Source organism: Nannobrachium achirus, assembly GCF_963921795.1.
Source record: "Nannobrachium achirus genome assembly, chromosome: 20".
Classification (NCBI taxonomy): Eukaryota; Metazoa; Chordata; class Actinopteri; order Myctophiformes; family Myctophidae; genus Nannobrachium; species Nannobrachium achirus.
Window position 1 is genome coordinate 49,477,865 of NC_137827.1, and position 18,689 is coordinate 49,496,553.

General features: G+C 40.4%; 1 long non-coding RNA gene across 1 annotated transcript in view; it reads right to left on the minus strand.

Annotated features, from left to right (window-relative positions):
* Positions 1–9,355: 9,355 nt before the first annotated feature.
* The window catches only part of LOC308305302, a 53,646-nt gene continuing 44,312 nt past the window's right edge, over positions 9,356–18,689 (minus strand). Inside the window, exons 2-3 of the long non-coding RNA XR_013963104.1 lie at positions 10,995–11,114; positions 9,356–10,230 (exon numbers count right to left, since the gene is read on the minus strand). This is a non-coding gene — a long non-coding RNA (uncharacterized lncRNA). The remainder of the gene's footprint in view (positions 10,231–10,994; positions 11,115–18,689) is intronic.

Genomic DNA, 18,689 nt, shown 5'->3' on the forward strand with positions numbered 1-18,689 from the left:
TTTCTCTTCCCCTTGGTGTGTTAGCGCTCCTTCCTCCTTCCTTCTTTCCTTCCTTCCTTCCTTCCTTCTGTAGTCTTATTAATTAATAAAAGCCTTACAGTGAAAATTTGCAATCTTAGATCCGGGAAGTTCCCTGAATTTAATGAGGTTGTATTCCAACAATCTTCCTACATAGACGACTGATATAGAATGCAATGACAAAAAGTCCTCAACCTGTTATATACATTTATAATACGTACATGTGATGTCATCTATGATGTAGGCTACTGTGACGTCAGACCATCTCCATATTTGGGAATAGTAATAGCCTGGAGGTAGTCTGTGACACGCAGCATGCATACTTACGCTGTGGCACATTTGGCGAAATTCAGAGAGAACATTTGAACGTTTAAGCTCCAAACAGCCCAGAACAAACTGATTAGGGTCGTGCTTGGTCTTCCTCCTCGGGCCCACCTTACCGTTCATCACCACAAAAGCGTGGGGTGGCTCAAAGTAGCTGACAGAGTACAGCATCTTGCAATGGGCCTGGTGTACAAGATACACTACACCTCCAAGGTACCCATGTACAGTACCTGACAAACTACTTCCTAAACGATCACAACACCAGAGGCAGCTCCACTAAACATGTTCAACCTAGATGTAACACTATAAAAGGGTCTAATTCGTTCTCCAGCTATACCACCAACATGTGGAACGCCCTTCCGCAAGCCTTAAAGGAGTGCAAAATCCCTAGCCTCCTTCAAAATTGGTATGAAAAGTCACCTTCAGGCGGCTGTTACTCGAGACTTGTAAATAGACTAAGCCCCCTTGTTTCCTCTCCCCCTCCCCCTTTTTCTCCCCCTTTTCTGCTTTTGTAATTGATGTTATCCTACTATAGTACCATGTTCTATCCGTCTGTCTTTCAATGCTATATGAGATACATAAAGTGGTTCCTGTGTAAATAAGCCATAAAACGTACTAGGATCTCCTTTTAGTTGACCTTGTACTTGATTTGTGCTGTCATGAAACTGTACTTTTTTCAATTGCAAACTGCTAATAAACTCTTCAATCAATCAATCAATCAATCAATGACGCTGCTGTAATTTTCCAGCGTGTTTGCAAGCGTGAGTGTGCCACGTGATCACAACATCCAGGTATGTGGGTAGGTAACTGAATTTGGTAGGCCATCAACTGTGGTCACAAGCGTAATTTGACAGGGTTTTGGGGTTTTAAAAACCCAAGGGCCCCCCCTAGTGGCGAAAATAAAATGTGTTTTTAATAGGCCTAAATAAAAAAAATGCGCCCATATCTACATAAATTCATACCACTGTGGATTAATCATTGTAGTTTGCGCTTAAATCGCGCAAAGACAACAGACCCGGGCCCCTTTGATCAGGGCCCCCTTGATCTGAAAACCCATGGCCGGGGAATAAGGTCTAATTTCGCCACTGACTGTGGTGTAACAGTCCGCCATGTGATCAATGACCTAGTATAGATGGTGTAGCAAATACTTTTGCATGAAATTATACCATAATACCATTCTCTGCTTTATTTTTGCAACACTGCCTGTCTTTGAGCATTACTCTAGGAGTAAGAGACTCATTATTGTGCTGAATGACTTACATAGGCCTGGAAATTGGTTTAAATATTCTGGAAAAGTTTTGGAAATTCACTTCAGTTGTTACTAAATGTTTTAATTTGGACCCCCAGAACTCTGAGAGTGTATCAGGCCTACATGGAACCAAATATCTATTTGAGTTCCAGATAGTCCCTTTGCACCCCCTCCTCAACTCAAGGAACCCTGAAGGTCTACCCATGGGCGTCAATTGGGTATGGCAGGGGTATGCAGTTGCCGAGTGCATCTCTCCACTCCGACATGTCTCCTTTCCGACATGTCTCCATTCCGACACTAACCCTATTTCTAACCCTAACCCTAAACCTTAGGCCCATGGGAGTGTCGCCACTCCGACAATAGAAAGTCAATTTCGGAGTGGCGACATGTCGGAATGGAGAGAGCCTCCCGCAGTTGCCATACCCTGGGTCCAGGGGGGAAAATAAAAGTTACTTTTAAATATAAATCCATGAATGTCTCTTTGTCTATCTGTGCTGGTTACGTTGCTGAATTATAGTATTCTCCCCATTCTGACAAAATGGTATATTCCCAGGTGTCATTCAGGTGCAATTCATTGTTGTTGTGGCACGTTTACTACATGCCAAGTTTAGCTGCACTTGAACAACCGTTCCAGGCTGCCATATCCAGCCCAAGAAACTGTAGAAACCCGGGGAAAAAAATTACTTCTTAAAATAAATTCATCATGCCTGTTGCTAAGGTATGGCAACATGACTGGCAGGGTCGTGCTGGCCATTTGGAAAAGCGGGATAACTCCCGAACGGCTGGTTCATTCCCGGCCGGTCCAGGCCGGCCATTAGGAAGAAATCAAACCTCGGTTCGAAGTGAAGCGGTGGACAGATAAAACCTCTATTCTGAATGTATTTGGAGAGCTGGTATGACAGTTGGTATAATAGGTTTAACAAGAATATAGATTAAAACACATACATTAAAATAAGAATTTGTAATTAAATAAATACATAAATACCGGGAGGGACACCGCACACATATTCTAGATGTACAGGACATATAAAGCCTATTCATTCTGAACTGAAATGACCATATATGGACATGGGACACACACTTTGCTTTTTGAAAAAGCCTATTCATTCTGGACTGATATTTTACACGTACGGGACAGGAAAAACCTGTTCATTCTGGCCTGGAGTGACCATATATGGACATAAGGTAACATACATTGTGTTTTTGAAAAACCCTGTTCATTCTGGACTGAGATCACCATATATGGTAATTAAACGGACATTCTGTGGGACAGGAAAAACCTGTTCATTCTGGCCTGGAGTGACCATATATGGACATAAGGTAACATACATTGTGTTTTTGAAAAACCCTGTTCATTCTGGACTGAGATCACCATATATGGTAATTAAACGGACATTCTGTTTTTGAAAAAGCCTGTTCATTCTGGACTGAAATGACCATATATGGGCGTGATACACACAAAGCCATTCATTGGAAGCGGTTTTCACCGCTTCAAAAACTGTGAAAATGTGGAGATAAGAGGTTTCTGCCCGACAGCAACGATATGTATTTGGGTCAGTGACGTGACGCCCCAAAAAATGTGTTTTTAAAAAAACTTTAAATTGCAGGCATAAAAGTTATTTACTTTTGTTCTACTCACTCTCAACCTTATGGAAATACATTTTGTTTTTAGATATTTTATTGGAATCAGACTTTATTCAGCAGTTTGTTGTACTTGTGCCTAAAATCGTCATATGGTGTGACATGAAAATAATTGTTCATAAAATGAAAATGGAGTACATCTTTCTTAAGTTACTCACTTTATCAAAGTCCTTTATCATAACTAACCAGTGATCCACTATAGTTTTTTGAAAATTAATTATATCTGTATATTTTTTTCATAATCGACACTCTGTGTGAGGCCCATGTTCATGATCTTACAACATATTTTAAATGTATTCTGTCAAAACTTTCTCTAAAATTACACAAATATTTGTGACTCTTCCTGATAATATTCTCTATGTAATCCATAAACATTTTTTTGGTTTAATCATTAATAAAGGTATGATTTTTCACTATTTGGAATGTCACACCAAATGATTTAGTGTCACACCGTATGATCATATCTTCATGTGTCAAAGCAAACTGTGTTTTAACCTACCTATTAGTGAGTACTGAACTTTACTGATTGATTAAACAATTACCCAGGATAACATGGCCTTAATATTTCTGAACAGGATATTATTGTAGGGCTTTAACATGGGATAAGAAAGAATTGTAGTAGTAGATGGATGATGAGGATGTGCACAGGAATGCTACGCACACCTAAGTCTTCTGCCGGCCCACGGCAGAAGGATCCTAAAGAGACAATAAGGCGCATAGCCACACTTGGAGCCAAGGCAACATTTTATTAACACCAATTAGTGGAAACAGAACTCAGCATTCAGGTAAATTGCTTTTTTTCCGAAGTCTCCTGAACTTGAACACAGCATTTTGTGTTGAACAAATGTAATTAGGAATCATGACATTACACCACATCTCCACTAGCTAAAAAGTGCTGGGTTGCGCAACTCCGAAAATAGCTGATCTACAAGCTCTCGCAGCACAACGTGTTGAGAGCTTGTAGATCAGCTATTTTCGCTAGTTTTGTCTCGGGTCCTACCTTAACACTGTCCACTGTCCAGTCCAGTGAGTGAAAGTACAAAAGTATTAGATCAGATTAGATTATACATTTAGACCGTATTGTACATCAGCCAGTCGTATTTGGTGAGGGTAGCAAACCGGCTGCCTTGTTGCGGTTCTGCTATGCCACAGACAACCTCCTGCTCTTCGTAGAAAATGCAGTCTCACCCCTTTGGCTCCTCTCTCCTTGCTGGGTCATTGTTTAGTTTCTCCCTGTACTTTCTCGTTCTCTCAGCACTTGTCATTTTCCAGCTGACAAAAGAAAATGGAATGTATAGTTTAAGACAAAGAGAAAATATTGTTTAGATTGAAACAATATGTTAAGGTTTCTGTGAAGGGGTTTCTGCTCTGTCTGATGAATTTGAAGTATCACTGAATGAAGCTAAATTACATTTTATGTAAAAATGTTTAAAACAAATGTTTAAATGTACAAAAGAAACATGGAACTTTGTTATTTATTGTTATATCTGTAGTTAAATACAGTATAAATCATATGGTGTGACAATCAAGTCATATGGCGTGACAAGCAGACATGTCACACCATTATGATTAAGTGTCACACCATATTACGTTTTCTGCATTTAGGTTTACCTTGAGGCTACTATGTACACATTAGCATGCTAACAGCATGCTAGCTATAACAAAGCAACCTAGATCTACATGGAAATATGACCAAAACTTCAAATAACTTAAGCTTTTTTTAATGAAAAGGTGTCACACCAACAGACATCCAAAGTGGTGAGTTTGTCAAAGTTTCAACAAGATGGCATTTCATGAAAATGTTAAAATCATAACTCACCTCAGACACCTGTCTTGCAGTTGTGCTGGGAGTGCTGAATAGCCTTACAGAAGAAGGACCTCTCTAGCCAATAGGTGTCCAAATAATTGCCTGTTTAATTTGTCCAAACTAGTGTCACACCAAATGATTTTGGTTTGGGGGACAAAATGTTTTTGATCAGAAATGACTGAAAACATTATGCTTTGACTTTGAAAAGATATAGGCTCACAAATAGACATTTTTTTAGCCTAAATTCATTTTCAAATGATTTTTAGCAATTATTTTTCTTAGTTTTATTCAAGTTCCCACTTTGAGAAACAAGGTCAGGACAGTCACACCATATGAGTTTTGCCATGTCTGGTTGAAAATTCTGAAGAAATGAGGAATGAAATGTTTTAATCTTGAGTAAGTTCACATAAAGCTTAATGTCCTGCACAATATTCAGAAGGTTTTTGACAAATATATTTTTTATTTATACATGTTTGACACCGAGGACAGCGAAAACGTTACGTCACGTCACCCACCCATTTAAGTATTGTATGTTCTAGATCTACTGTAGAATAAACCCCTTGACATGGTGGATTCCAGGCTCGCTCAGCTCTGTATAAAAGGCTGCCAGTTGAAAACAGACAGAGCAGTGGGTGGAGAGCTGGGCAGTGGGCACCACCAATGCCATGGGTGCTGTGAGTTTTCTATTTTTTGTTATTCTTTGTGTTGGTGAACATGCCCATCCATGCCTGCTGTACTAATTTCCAGACAGATAATTGAGCCAAGAGGGTACAACAAGTATTGCATAACAGGAGGGGCATGCATTTCCAATGGGTGTCTAGTGTCTTGACACGTGAGTGAAGTGACAAGACCAAAAGCTTCTAAAACTGCTCCTCCTTGGGCCAAAGCAGAAATGCAATTTGAAACTGTAAAAGAACAGCAAATATAACCAGTAAGACACCCTAAGGGCGCGCACATGGGTGTGTGCACATGGGAGCGTGCACAATCTGCACATGGTTGCTTTGGCATGTATACCCTTCTCCTGACCTGAGTCATCACTGTGATGTCAGAACAGGTCAGTTATATCCATATATGGAGTCTGTGAGGTCAGATGTAGAGGTAGTTCACCAGTTCCATACAGTATATGGAGATCTAGGTGATGATCCAGTCGTCTCCATGTATGGATAATCTATCCAGGGTTTGATGAGGTCAGTGTCGTGATCTTCATATATGGTGATGATATAGTCAGCAGTCTTGATTTGCAAATGAATTCTGTCTTGGCCATATATGGAGAGTCCATATATGGGCATTGCCAAATATGGGCTTAATATTTGGGCATTCCCAGATATGGGCTTATTATTGATGACATCAGGGATCTCCATATATGGGCAATTGGGCATGGATATCCAGGTGATGATAGTCAGCAGTCTTGACAGTCAACAATGTGATGTCAGAACAGCTATAGACATTGAGGCGTTACGGATGGACGGACGGACAGACAGACAGGATGTGCCGGTTTTCCTAGTAAACTGCAACCTACGGTTGCAATAGCATAGCATTAACAAATAACATTACAAGTAAAACGACTACATACCTATAAACCAGTAAGACTCCCTAATCGGGAGATAAGCGACTGTCAGGTCGCAGTGTGATTTTAGGTCCAAAAATGTGTTAAAAAAAATTGGCCTAATGGTAGCGCTATATGGGACAGATCCGTGTTGATGAGATGAGTGTCGACATACTGTGTAGCGATTTGTGTGATTTTAGGGCAAAAACTGTAGGAGCAGTGTTGAAAATTTTGTTTTAAAAAATCGGCCTGAAGGTGGCGCTATATGGGACAAATCCATGTTGATGACATGAGTGTAGACATACCGTGTACCGATTTGCGTGATTTTAGGGCACAAATTGTAGGAGCTGTGTCCGTAAATGTGTTTTGCAAGAACCGGCCTCATGGTGGTGCTAGAAGAGAGCCATGTGAGAAAAGAGGAGATCCATGTTGATGAGATGTGTGTAGACATCTCTTTGTCTGTGGCAGAGCAACGCGGTGAGCAGCCGATTTGTGGGCGCCATTTGGTAGTTTTTTAGCTTTTTGGTGGGGGTCCCTGGAGCTGCGGAGGTCCCTGGAAGGGTGGAGGTTGTGGATTGGCAGACAAGGATTGTGTGTGGAAAATTTCACATGGATAGGGGCAACGATGGCGGAGATATGAGTATAGGCAAAAGTGTGACGTGACAGACAGACTGACGGTCAGACAGGCGGTGGAGGTTTTGATCTTCAGGGGAGTTGTCGGGAATCTTCACTCCCACTTCCAGTTTATTTGTCATGAGCTTAATTTACTGCAAACTGGCTAGCCGAAACTTGCCATAATGGGTCTAATCTTCGAAAGGAAGGATATACCTACTAAGCAGAAACAATGTGAGGATATTGCTAGAGTGCCCCTTCTTTCCTGGAAGTCCGCCAATGTTTTCATATTGGTGTGATTCGTGTGAAGATAAAGGAAATGCGTCCATGAACAGTTTGTTATCAGTGGGAATCTGGGGTCAAAGGCTCTTTCTTGCGGAAGGTGACAGGAGGTGTCAGATTCTTCTAAAGGTAGAAAGGCTACTACTGTGCATGAGTATCCTGGGGTTCATTAATGTGTTGACCACATACCAGCAGCTATGGCCTTCGGCGTCCTGTCTCTCCCTGTGCCCTGCCTGGAAAAAGAAAATATAAGGTCAAAAAGACATTTATAACAGTAGCTGGTTCAGTTCAATGTCAGGAGGGAGTAATCCTACCGGAAGCTAGTGTTGCCATCCAATAGTGTGCTTGAGCAATAGTATTGGAAGGCATAGAACCTCATTGTGTGTCTGCCCTTCTTGGACACACACACACACACACACACACACACACACACACACACACACACACACACACACACACACACACACACACACACACACACACACACACACACACACACACACACACACACACACACACACGCTTACTGCACTTTACGCACTCACCTCAATACATGACTTCATACAATTCAATTCAAAGGGATTTATTTAGAAAGCATTGCTGGTTTTGGCGGCTGGATCTTTTTTGAAATATCATTATTTTATATGTCTAAACCAAGAATATAGTCTTGGTTTGGACATATAGCCTACTCTCCGCACTGGAAACAAGCTGTCAGCTTTTTTGAGTTTGTCCTTTTGATTATGGTGGGCCATACACATGTTGTTGTATATGCAATGCATATATGTTTTACATGAGAAATAAAGACTAAAGATGTCATTCAATCTATACATTTAAATAATCACAACGGTGTGAAGTGAGCGGTGCTGCTGATAGACCCATATGACACACGTTGGTGTTCCAATATCAGTATTTGGTACAATGGAAAAACACTTGAAAAACAAATGGTCATACACACTAAGCCACGTACTGGAGCAGTTGGCACCGCTCCAAATAACACTGGTCTAATAAAATGCCCTTGTGATGGGGGAACATGCCACTATAGGCCTATGTGTGCCTAGCGTTGTCTCATTTCGTGCACCATATTTGCGATTTCATCTTTACCGATCTGTTTGAACCGTAAATTGTAATTGGTTTGTTTAAATAACAATTAACAAGAGAAATAAGACTGTTTGCAAAATGGATATTAGCCTATTTGTTTAAGTTTACGGAAATTTGGGCCACAGGACCACTTTCTTTTAGAAGTAATATTTTGATGGCCCTTTATCATAGAAGCTTACTCATGATTTCAATTAATAGAAGACATCCTGAAATAAGGGTAGATCCTATCTCATTTTGCCTTGCTTCCAGGACAACTTAAGTGAAAAGTGGCCTATCTTACCACATTCTCCCCTATATGTGGACATTAAGTATGTTTCTATTATTGTTTTTGCTGTATGTGAGCAAATGTTGCAATAAATGACAGTGTAGCTACGTTTCAACATTTACAGTGGGATTAGCTAAGCAATAAATGTGAACTGTGATCAATGAACTCCACCAACTCTTTTAAAATATATTCTGTCGCCATCCTGTGTTATTTCTTGGTATTACATTGGATGTAAGGCTAGTTTATTTGTACAGCAAGATAGATAGATAGATAGATACCTTTATTATCGCAAGGGGGGAAATCAGTTGCCCAGAGGCAGCACAGCAGTATAAGGTTATTTACAAAGTTACAGAGAAGGAAAAAATAAAATAAAAAAACAAGAACAGATTACAGTAAGAGCAAGGTATGTCAAGAAAGGGAACGAATAATATGTATATATATATATATATATATATATATATATATATATATATATATATATATATACACACACATACATAAAGTGTCCTTAGGCCCAACTATCAATATAGTACAGTGCCCCCAAATCAAAGTGACCATAACAGTCAATGCTAGTTAGTGCAACAAGTATCTCACCATCATGTCAAACACAAGCAAAAATACTCAAAACTACTAACACAACCTAATAGTGCAGAGTGTCCAAAGGTCAGTGCAATATAAAAACTAGAAAAAAGAAAGAAACGAGAGGGTAACGCAGCAAGACGCACAAGAGCACCCTCCCTGGAAGGTCCTTAGAGGTCAGAGTCAGTGCAACTAAAGTTCCAGTAAGAAAGGCTACCAGGCTACCGTCGTCCTAGGTTAGGAAGGTAGTCCTCTTCAATCGAACTCAATGTGCTCTACATAAAACATTAACAAAAGGAAACATTATAAAGTCAAGTAAAAAAGTAAGTAAACAAATAAGACACATTAAATACAAAATATGTTAAATAAATAAAACAAAATATGAAACCTGCTGTACAGGATGCAGTACTCTTCTGCACTGTAATTTATATAACCATGTCATAAAAAACTACCGTACATGCCAACAACAAAAATGTAAAATAAAAAGACAATAACCACAAAGTCATAGCAAATGCAGGAGTCACTATAGGGCAGAAACCCTTGTATCTCCAAGTTTCAAATTTGTATGTTTTTTTGTTTTGTTTTTTCGTAAAGTAAAGCCCGGCTTCATCTCACATGTCGCGTTTTGTGACTGTCGCACAAAACTATAGCGAAAATAGCTGATCTACAAGCAACAGAGCAGCCAGTGGAGCCTGGCAGTAGGTCTAGTTTGATCATCAGGCAGGCAGGTGTCCAACACCTCAGTGATCCATCTGTGGGACAACCCTCCTCTCCATCTCAGCAGCTTGGTTAGGAGCTCCACGTCTACACTGTAAATGAGATCAAACACCATCTCATTTCATGTCAAGGACCCGCAAATTTATATCATTGCTGTCGGGCCGAAACCAGCTCTCATCTCCATATTCTAAGTTTGTGTTTTTTCGTAAATCAATGCCCAACTTGCTCGTACCATATGAAAAGCATCAGAAGTAGCAGATCTACAAGCTCGAAATACGGCACAAATCGACACGTTTTGAGCTTGTAGATCTGCTACTCTTTTTATGAGGTTTCAACTCGATAGAGATGCATTTGCCCGCGGGCCCCCATCTGAAAACATTGTGCCAGAGACCACATTAAAAGATGTGTTAAAATGTTTCAAAAATATTCAAAATTGTAAAAAAATATATATACAAGATCTTTTGAAAATAGCAGATCTACAAGGTAACAACATGTGACAATAGTCTAAATAGAAAGGAAATATCTCTGCCGTCACTGTGCCGGTACCGGTAGTTAAGATCAACTAAAAGCTGAACTAAGCACAAGCGCTTCTCACTGTGCATAAGATAGCAGTGTTCCCTGTTTTCTCCAGGGCAGGCCACACCTTATTTAAGACCACTAAATCATGCGCTAAAATGTTGCAAGATAATTTGGTTCTTAGACAATGTGAGTGCTGGGCATAAAAATGACAAATGCGTTGGTAGCAAACTAGTAATCACATTTGTAATGCTTTGTGCTGGGCGGAAGATGGGGCCCTATACAGGATGTCACCTAACAATATACTGTATATTTGGGGGAAATCAATGCAGTGACTTACTATTTTTTGTGGCTCGCAGACAGTATTTCAGCAACTGTGACAGAGTGTGTTTTTCTCCTTGTAGTCCAGTAGCTCTCTGACCTTCAACAGAGTCCAGTTCCACTGTCCCACATCTGGGTTCTAACACACACACAACAGGGAGGTCAGATTATAGATAAAGTATCCTTGATTATGCTTAATAGAGCACCAAAGTCTGACATCAGTGCCACTAAAGGGCGCTATCCTACTGGGTCACAGTTATTTTTTCTGTGGAAATTTGCCATCCATAGCATAGAGAAATAGAAGAACTATGAGAACAAAAATTAACAAATCAGAGGGGCGATTTTTCCTATGGACATGAAGCATCAGCTGACGGTGAATAATTACAAATTCATCCAGTACAAAAGAATATAATATATATATTTGTAAATCCAAACACAGACATTATCAAACCTGGCAGAATTGCCAGGCTGAGTTTGTTTATTTTTTGTAACACAGTTCTCTCTATGTTTTTTTTGTGTGCCTTTATTGGATAGGACAGGAGACTGACAGGAAATGGGGGGAGAGATGGGGAGAGGCATGCGGCAAAGGTGGTCTGGATTGGGAATTGAACCGGCGACGCCGTCAGGCATTAATGCTTATGTGGTATGCGCCTAGACCAGTAGGCCAGAGGGCGCCCCTCTATGGGGATTTTCAATAGAAGAAAAAAAACGTCTGTGACCCAGGGGTAGCGGAAGTGACATCAGTACTTCCGTACTCTTTTGTTTTGCGGTGTGGAAATTTGCTCAAATTTGATGTATAACATGACACATGCTACACAGGCTGGGCAGAGGGGACCTCACACAAACATGGGTCAGGTACCTCAGAGTCAGGTATGTATGTAACACCCAGTCGAGAAGTGTGAACCCCTCCTTTGTTGAGGTGACGTGACTCAGTAGGCTGTGGAGCTGGTCACATGTAAGGCGGTGGTAGCGGTCAATCAGGCACCCCAGTAACTTATTATGCTGCGTGAACACGGGAGCCCACTTCTGAAGCTCATTAAGGATGGTCTTCTGCACAATTGACAGGTGCTCTTCCAATGTCACATCACCCCCTGTTGACAGCCTGGGGTAGTGCTTGTTTAATGACTCTTGCATGAGGCAAATTAGGCTTTCTTGATCTGAATTGTTATTGTTGTCAAACCCAATAAGCTGCATTTGAGAGTGGTTAGGATTCTCTGTATTAGGAGGAGTGTTTGAGGCCTTCTTCGTATCAATATTCCCTGTGTGGTCAAACAACATGAATAGTATCAGTTTTTAATTAAACATTATGAAATATTAAATGCATATTTCTATGTTGCAAATGTGGAACATTTGTTAGATGTTTGATGCACGCATTTTGTTGTTCATTGATTTGATGAGTTGTGAGCTTATAGATTGGCGATTTTGGCACTTAACACTGTTGTAAGTCAAAGTATAATTATGCTTAAGAGCTGGAATTCTGACAAGGAACCTTGCAAGCCTATTAGGTTTTGGGTTATGAGGAAAGTCTCTGTTTGTTATCCTGCAGGAGTCTCCCGAATTTCGGGTTGGGGTTAGGGTGGCATTTTGACTGGCATTTCGGCTGGCATTTCGCCTACTAAAATGTTATTTCTGTCTACGCCACTGCTCCTGCTCCTGCCATGCTCCTGAATTGTAATTTCTACTGGATTTTTTGGTATCAAACTCCCAAAATTCACCAGAACAATTAAATAAACAATTTATAACTACCACTGAGTTCCCGTGGCAAAGAACTTCCAGCATCAGGTTTGGTATTTGAGTGTTGTTTAAAATATATATAGCCTATTATAACAACTGATGTTAATTCCGAAGCCGCTTTTACATTATGCATAATAAGAATATCATGATACATGTTGTTACAGTTACAGTGTGAATTGTAATAGAGCGTGTTAATAAACTGTTATTGTGGGCTCGCCTGTAAGGCGAGCACACTTTAGATATTGTCATTATTGTCTCCACCAGCCAAAGGCATGGGGGAGAGTATGTTTTCCCCTCCGTCCGTCCGTCCGTCCGTCCGTGCGTGCGTCCGTCCGTCCGTGCGTCCTCGCAGTTTGTGAGCACCTAATCTCAGTCGCCGTTGGCCCGATCGCTGCCAAAGTGAGCACACACATTCCCTGGATGCCAATCTAGAACCTCTGCCCTAAATTTTAAAATGGGCCTTTTCTAGCGCCACCTAGTGGCCGATGTTTGCAAAACACATTTCTGTGCACTACTCTTACAGATTTTGTCCAAAAATCATACAAATCGGTAGGCAGTATCTCGACAGTCATGTGATCGACACGGATCTGTCCGATTTTGCATATTCCATCCTGATTGGCTAAGATTGGCTTCCAAAGTTTGTAGGATCGAGCCGTTTTGAACAAAATGCCTCAAATCACAAACGCAAAGTGCGATTATCATGAAATCGCGCACACACGTTCCCACTAGGCCGAGGAAGAAATGCCACTTATTTTTTTTTAAATCAGCCTCATGGTGGCGCTATAACAGGCCGATTTGTGCTTTTACCTATAACTCCACCGATCAGTTTCAAACTTTGCAAGCACACTCCCTAGAAGCTAAGGATAAACCTTTGCCCTGCATTTTTCACATAAGCCTTTTATAGCGCCACCTTTGGGCCGACTTATGTAAAACACATTTTTGGATATTACTCCTTGAGATTTTATCCAAAAACTAGAAAAATATTGTTCCTTCGAAACAATTGTGGGCTCGCTTCAAGCCGGAAAACAATGGCTATAAAAGCACAAATTGTCAAGATCGCAGGCAGTGCTCTCTTTGACGTTACTGACGTCAAAGATTGGTCCATTTTGTTCCAAAAATGTGTTGTGCAAAAGTTGACCCGCTGGTGGCGCTATAACAGGCCAATGTGAGAAGGTTGGTATCTGTTCCTTGACCTATTGGGAATGTGCTTGCAAGATTTCACGCACATCCCAGGCTGTGTTCATGATTTGAGGTGTTTTTGGCTTTGGACACTTTATCGCTGCTTGCAGCTATATTTATTATTATTATTTTATATATTTTTTGTGTGCACTTCATAGGCATGTTAGATAAAGGTCCTTAGATTGCGTGTAGAATGTTTCATGCAAATTGCAAAAAAAATCCTAGAATAAAAACGGGTTTAAGCGTTTTACAAACTGCTCAAAATTATATAGCGCCCCCCTTTGGCCATTTGGGGTAAGATTGGTTTCAGTGATATTTGAACTAACCCTCTACACTATTGTGTCATGAAAATGTGACTTTGCATGTATGTTTTAGAGGCAGAAGAATAATTTGCATAAAAATGCAATATTGTTTGAATTATTTAAAAAAGCATGTTTCAATGTTAAAGAAATCCGATCTGACAGATCTTTAGATATCGGTCCAAAGTTCACGTAAAAAAAGTTTTGTGCACGTGACGCGAAAATTCCAGAATAAAAGCGGGTTTACGCGTTTTACAAACTGCTCAAAATGGCGGAAAATCGAAGGGCGGAGCTTACTTAACAATGACACAGATGTCTTCCGCTTGAGTCAAAGCACGCGTGTAACAAGTTGCATGTCTTCAAACGAAACGAGTCATGACTTATGCCCGTTTGAAGTTTGAATTTTCAGACGCTTCGTATAGCGCCCCCCTTTGGCCGATTGGAATAAAATTGGTTTCAGTGATACTTTGACTAACCCTCCACATCTTTGCCAAATGCCATGAACGTGTAACTTTGCATGTATGATTTAGAGGCCGAAGAATAATTTGCATAAAACCGCAATATTGATTGAATTATTAAAAAATTATATTTCACTTTAAAAAAAATCTGGTTGATCAATCTGACCGTATTGGTCCAAAGTTCATGTGAAAAAAGTTGTGTGCACTTGACGCGAAAATCCCAGGAGGAGATAGATTTTTACTGTTTTTCATATAATTCCGAATTGTGGGAGACCTAAAGGTCAGAGGTCAAAAGTTAGAGGGTAAAAGTTGTTCGGCATGAGGAGACGCATAAGTGTATACAGGTTTCATGGCTGTATGTATAACACAGCATGAGCTATACCTGTTCAAATATCGCACTTTCGAAGGCTTCCTACAGCGCCACCATTTGGCCGATTGCTATAAAAAATAATAGCACACTTCGCCACTGTAAACTGAACACATTGATGTTTTTATTTTCATTTTCTCACTAAGTATGTAGGAGTAGAAAGGAACCGAAGTTTTGAGGAGAACTTGATATGCCTGATAGATAAATAACTAGAAAAATATTGTTCCTTCGAAACAATTGTGGGCTCGCTTCAAGCCAGAAAACAATGGCTATAAAAGCACAAAATGTCAAGATCGCAGGCAGTGCTCTCTTTGACGTTACTGACGTCAAAGATTGGTCCATTTTGTTCCAAAAATGTGTTGTGCAAAAGTTGACCCGCTGGTGGCGCTATAACAGGCCAATGTGAGAAGGTTGGTATCTGTTCCTTGACCTATTGGGAATGTGCTTGCAAGATTTCACACACATCCCAGGCTGTGTTCATGATTTGAGGTGTTTTTGGCTTTGGACACTTTATCGCTGCTTGCAGCTATATTTATTATTATTATTTTATAATTTTTTTGTGTGCACTTCATAGGCATGTTAGATAAAGGTCCTTAGATTGCGTGTAGAATGTTTCATGCAAATTGCAAAAAAAATCCTAGAATAAAAACGGGTTTAAGCGTTTTACAAACTGCTCAAAATTATATAGCGCCCCCCTTTGGCCATTTGGGGTAAGATTGGTTTCAGTGATATTTGAACTAACCCTCTACACTATTTTGTCATGAAAATGTGACTTTGCTTGTATGTTTTAGAGGCAGAAGAATAATTTGCATAAAAATGCAATATTGTTTCAATTATTTAAAAAAGCATGTTTCAATGTTAAAGAAATCCGATCTGACAGATCTTTAGATATCGGTCCAAAGTTCACATAAAAAAAGTTTTGTGCATGTGACGCGAAAATCCCAGAATAAAAGCGGGTTTACGCGTTTTACAAACTGCTCAAAGTGGCGGAAAATCGAAGGGCGGAGCTTACTTAACAACGACACAGATGTCTTCCGCTTGAGTCAAAGCACGCGTGTAACAAGTTGCATGTCTTCAAATGAAACGAGTCATGACTTATGCCCGTTTGAAGTTTGAATTTTCAGACGCTTCGTATAGCGCCCCCCTTTGGCCGATTGGAATAAAATTGGTTTCAGTGATACTTTGACTAACCCTCCACATCTTTGCCAAATGCCATGAACGTGTAACTTTGCATGTATGATTTAGAGGCCGAAGAATAATTTGCATAAAACCGCAATATATATTGAATTATTAAAAAATGATATTTCACTTTAAAAGAAATCCACCGAGATAAATCTGACCGTATTGGTCCAAAGTTCATGTGAAAAAAGTTTTGTGCGCGTAACAAAAAAAACCCAGGAGGAGATAGATTTTTACTGTTTTTCATATAATTCCGAATTGTGGGAGACCTAAAGGTCAGAGGTCAAAAGTTAGAGGGTAAAAGTTGTTCGGCATGAGGAGACGCATAAGTGTATACAGGTTTCATGGCTGTATGTATAACACAGCATGAGCTATACCTGTTCAAAGTTCGCACTTTCGAAGGCTTCCTACAGCGCCACCATTTGGCCGATTGCTGTAAAAAGTAATAGCACACTTCGCCACTGTAAACTGAACACATTGATGTTTTTATTTTCATTTTCTCACTAAGTATGTAGGAGTAGAAAGGAACCGAAGTTTTTTGATACTTGATATGACTGCCTGCCTGATAGATAAACTAGAAAAATATTGTTCCTTCGAAACAATTGTGGGCTCGCTTCAAGCCGGAAAACAATGGCTATAAAAGCACAAAATGTCAAGATCGCAGGCAGTGCTCTCTTTGACGTTACTGACGTCAAAGATTGGTCCATTTTGTTCCAAAAATGTGTTGTGCAAAAGTTGACCCGCTGGTGGCGCTATAACAGGCCAATGTGAGAAGGTTGGTATCTGTTCCTTGACCTATTGGGAATGTACTTGCAAGATTTCACGCACATCCCAGGCTGTGTTCATGATTTGAGGTGTTTTTGGCTTTGGACACTTTATCGCTGCTTGCAGCTATATTTAGTGGCCAAGGCCACGAAGTGGCAATGCCTTGGCCACTCATTGTTATTGGACTTCATCACTATTATTATTATTAGTGGCCAAGGCCACGAAGTGGCAATGCCTTGGCCACTCATTGTTATTGGACTTCATCACTATTATTATTAGTGGCCAAGGCCACGAAGTGGCAAAAGCCTTGGCCACTCATTGTTATTGGACTTCAGCACTATTATTAGTGGCCAAGGCCACGAAGTGGCAATGCCTTGGCCACTCATTGTTATTGGACTTCATCACTATTATTATTATTATTATTATTATTCCGCCACTTTTGCTCTAGCGGCTAGACCGTGCAGTCGCTTTTTACGAAACTCGGCAGTATGGCAGAGGACTATGCCAAACGGCTAAAACGCGAAGCTCGCAACAATCGGCCAAAGGGTGGCGCTGTAGGAAGCCTTTGAAAAATGCCAACTTTGAACTGGTGTAGCTCATGCCCTGTTTCAGGTACAGCAATGAAACCTGTATACACTTATGCGTCTCCTCATGCCGAACAACTTTTACGCTCTGACTTTTGACCTCTGACCTTTACTTCTCCCACAATTTTGAATTATATGAAAAACAGTAAAAATGTATCTCCTCCTGGGATTTTCGCGTAATGTGCGCGAAACTTTTTTTACATGAACTTTGGACCAATACGGTCTGAAAAGTTAGGCGGATTTTCTTTAAAGCGAAACATTATTTTTTAATAATTCACTCAATGTTGCAGTTTTATGCAAATTATTCTTCTGCCTCTAAATCATACATGCAAAGTGACACGTTCATGGCATTTGGCAAATATGTCGAGGGTTAGTCCAAATATCACTGAAAGCAATCTTACTCCAATTGGCCAAAGGGGGGCGCTATACGAAGCGTTTGAAAACTCAAACTTTAAAGGGGCATAAGTCATGCCTCGTTTCGTTTGAAGACATGCAACTTGCTTACACGCGTGCCTTGACTCAAGCGGAAGACATCTGTGTCTTTGTTAAGTAAGCTCCGCCCTTAGATTTTCCGCCATTTTGAGCAGTTTGTAAAACACTTAAACCCGCTTTTATTCCGGAACTTTCGCGTCACGTGCACGGAACTTTTTTTACATGAACTTTGGACCAATATCTAAAGATCTGTCAGATCGGATTTTTTTTAAATTGAAACATGCTTTTTTAATAATTCAATCAACATTGCAAGTTTTATGCAAATTATTCTTCTGCCTCTAAAACATAGATGCAAAGTCACATTTTCATGATGAAATACTGTAGAGGGTAAGTCCAAATATCACTGAAACCAAAAAGAATCATATTTGAACTGGGGACCCCCCACCCTGACGTGAGTAGGGGTTTCCCATGATCTGGGCCTTAGGCTAGATGCAGAATAGAGCTGGGACGTTCGCGAACGAATCGAATCTTTTGAACGGCTCTTTGAAGTGAACGATGGGATCCGGTTTGCGCAGTAGAGAGCCGTTCATTTGGGGGGGAGACCCCCTCCCCCCAATTCAACATCTCCTTGCTACTCCACTGAGTACTGACTGAGTACAGTGAGTGAGTGAGAGAGAGAGAACAAGTGGAGGAGCGAGTTCATTGTTGCCTGCTTGT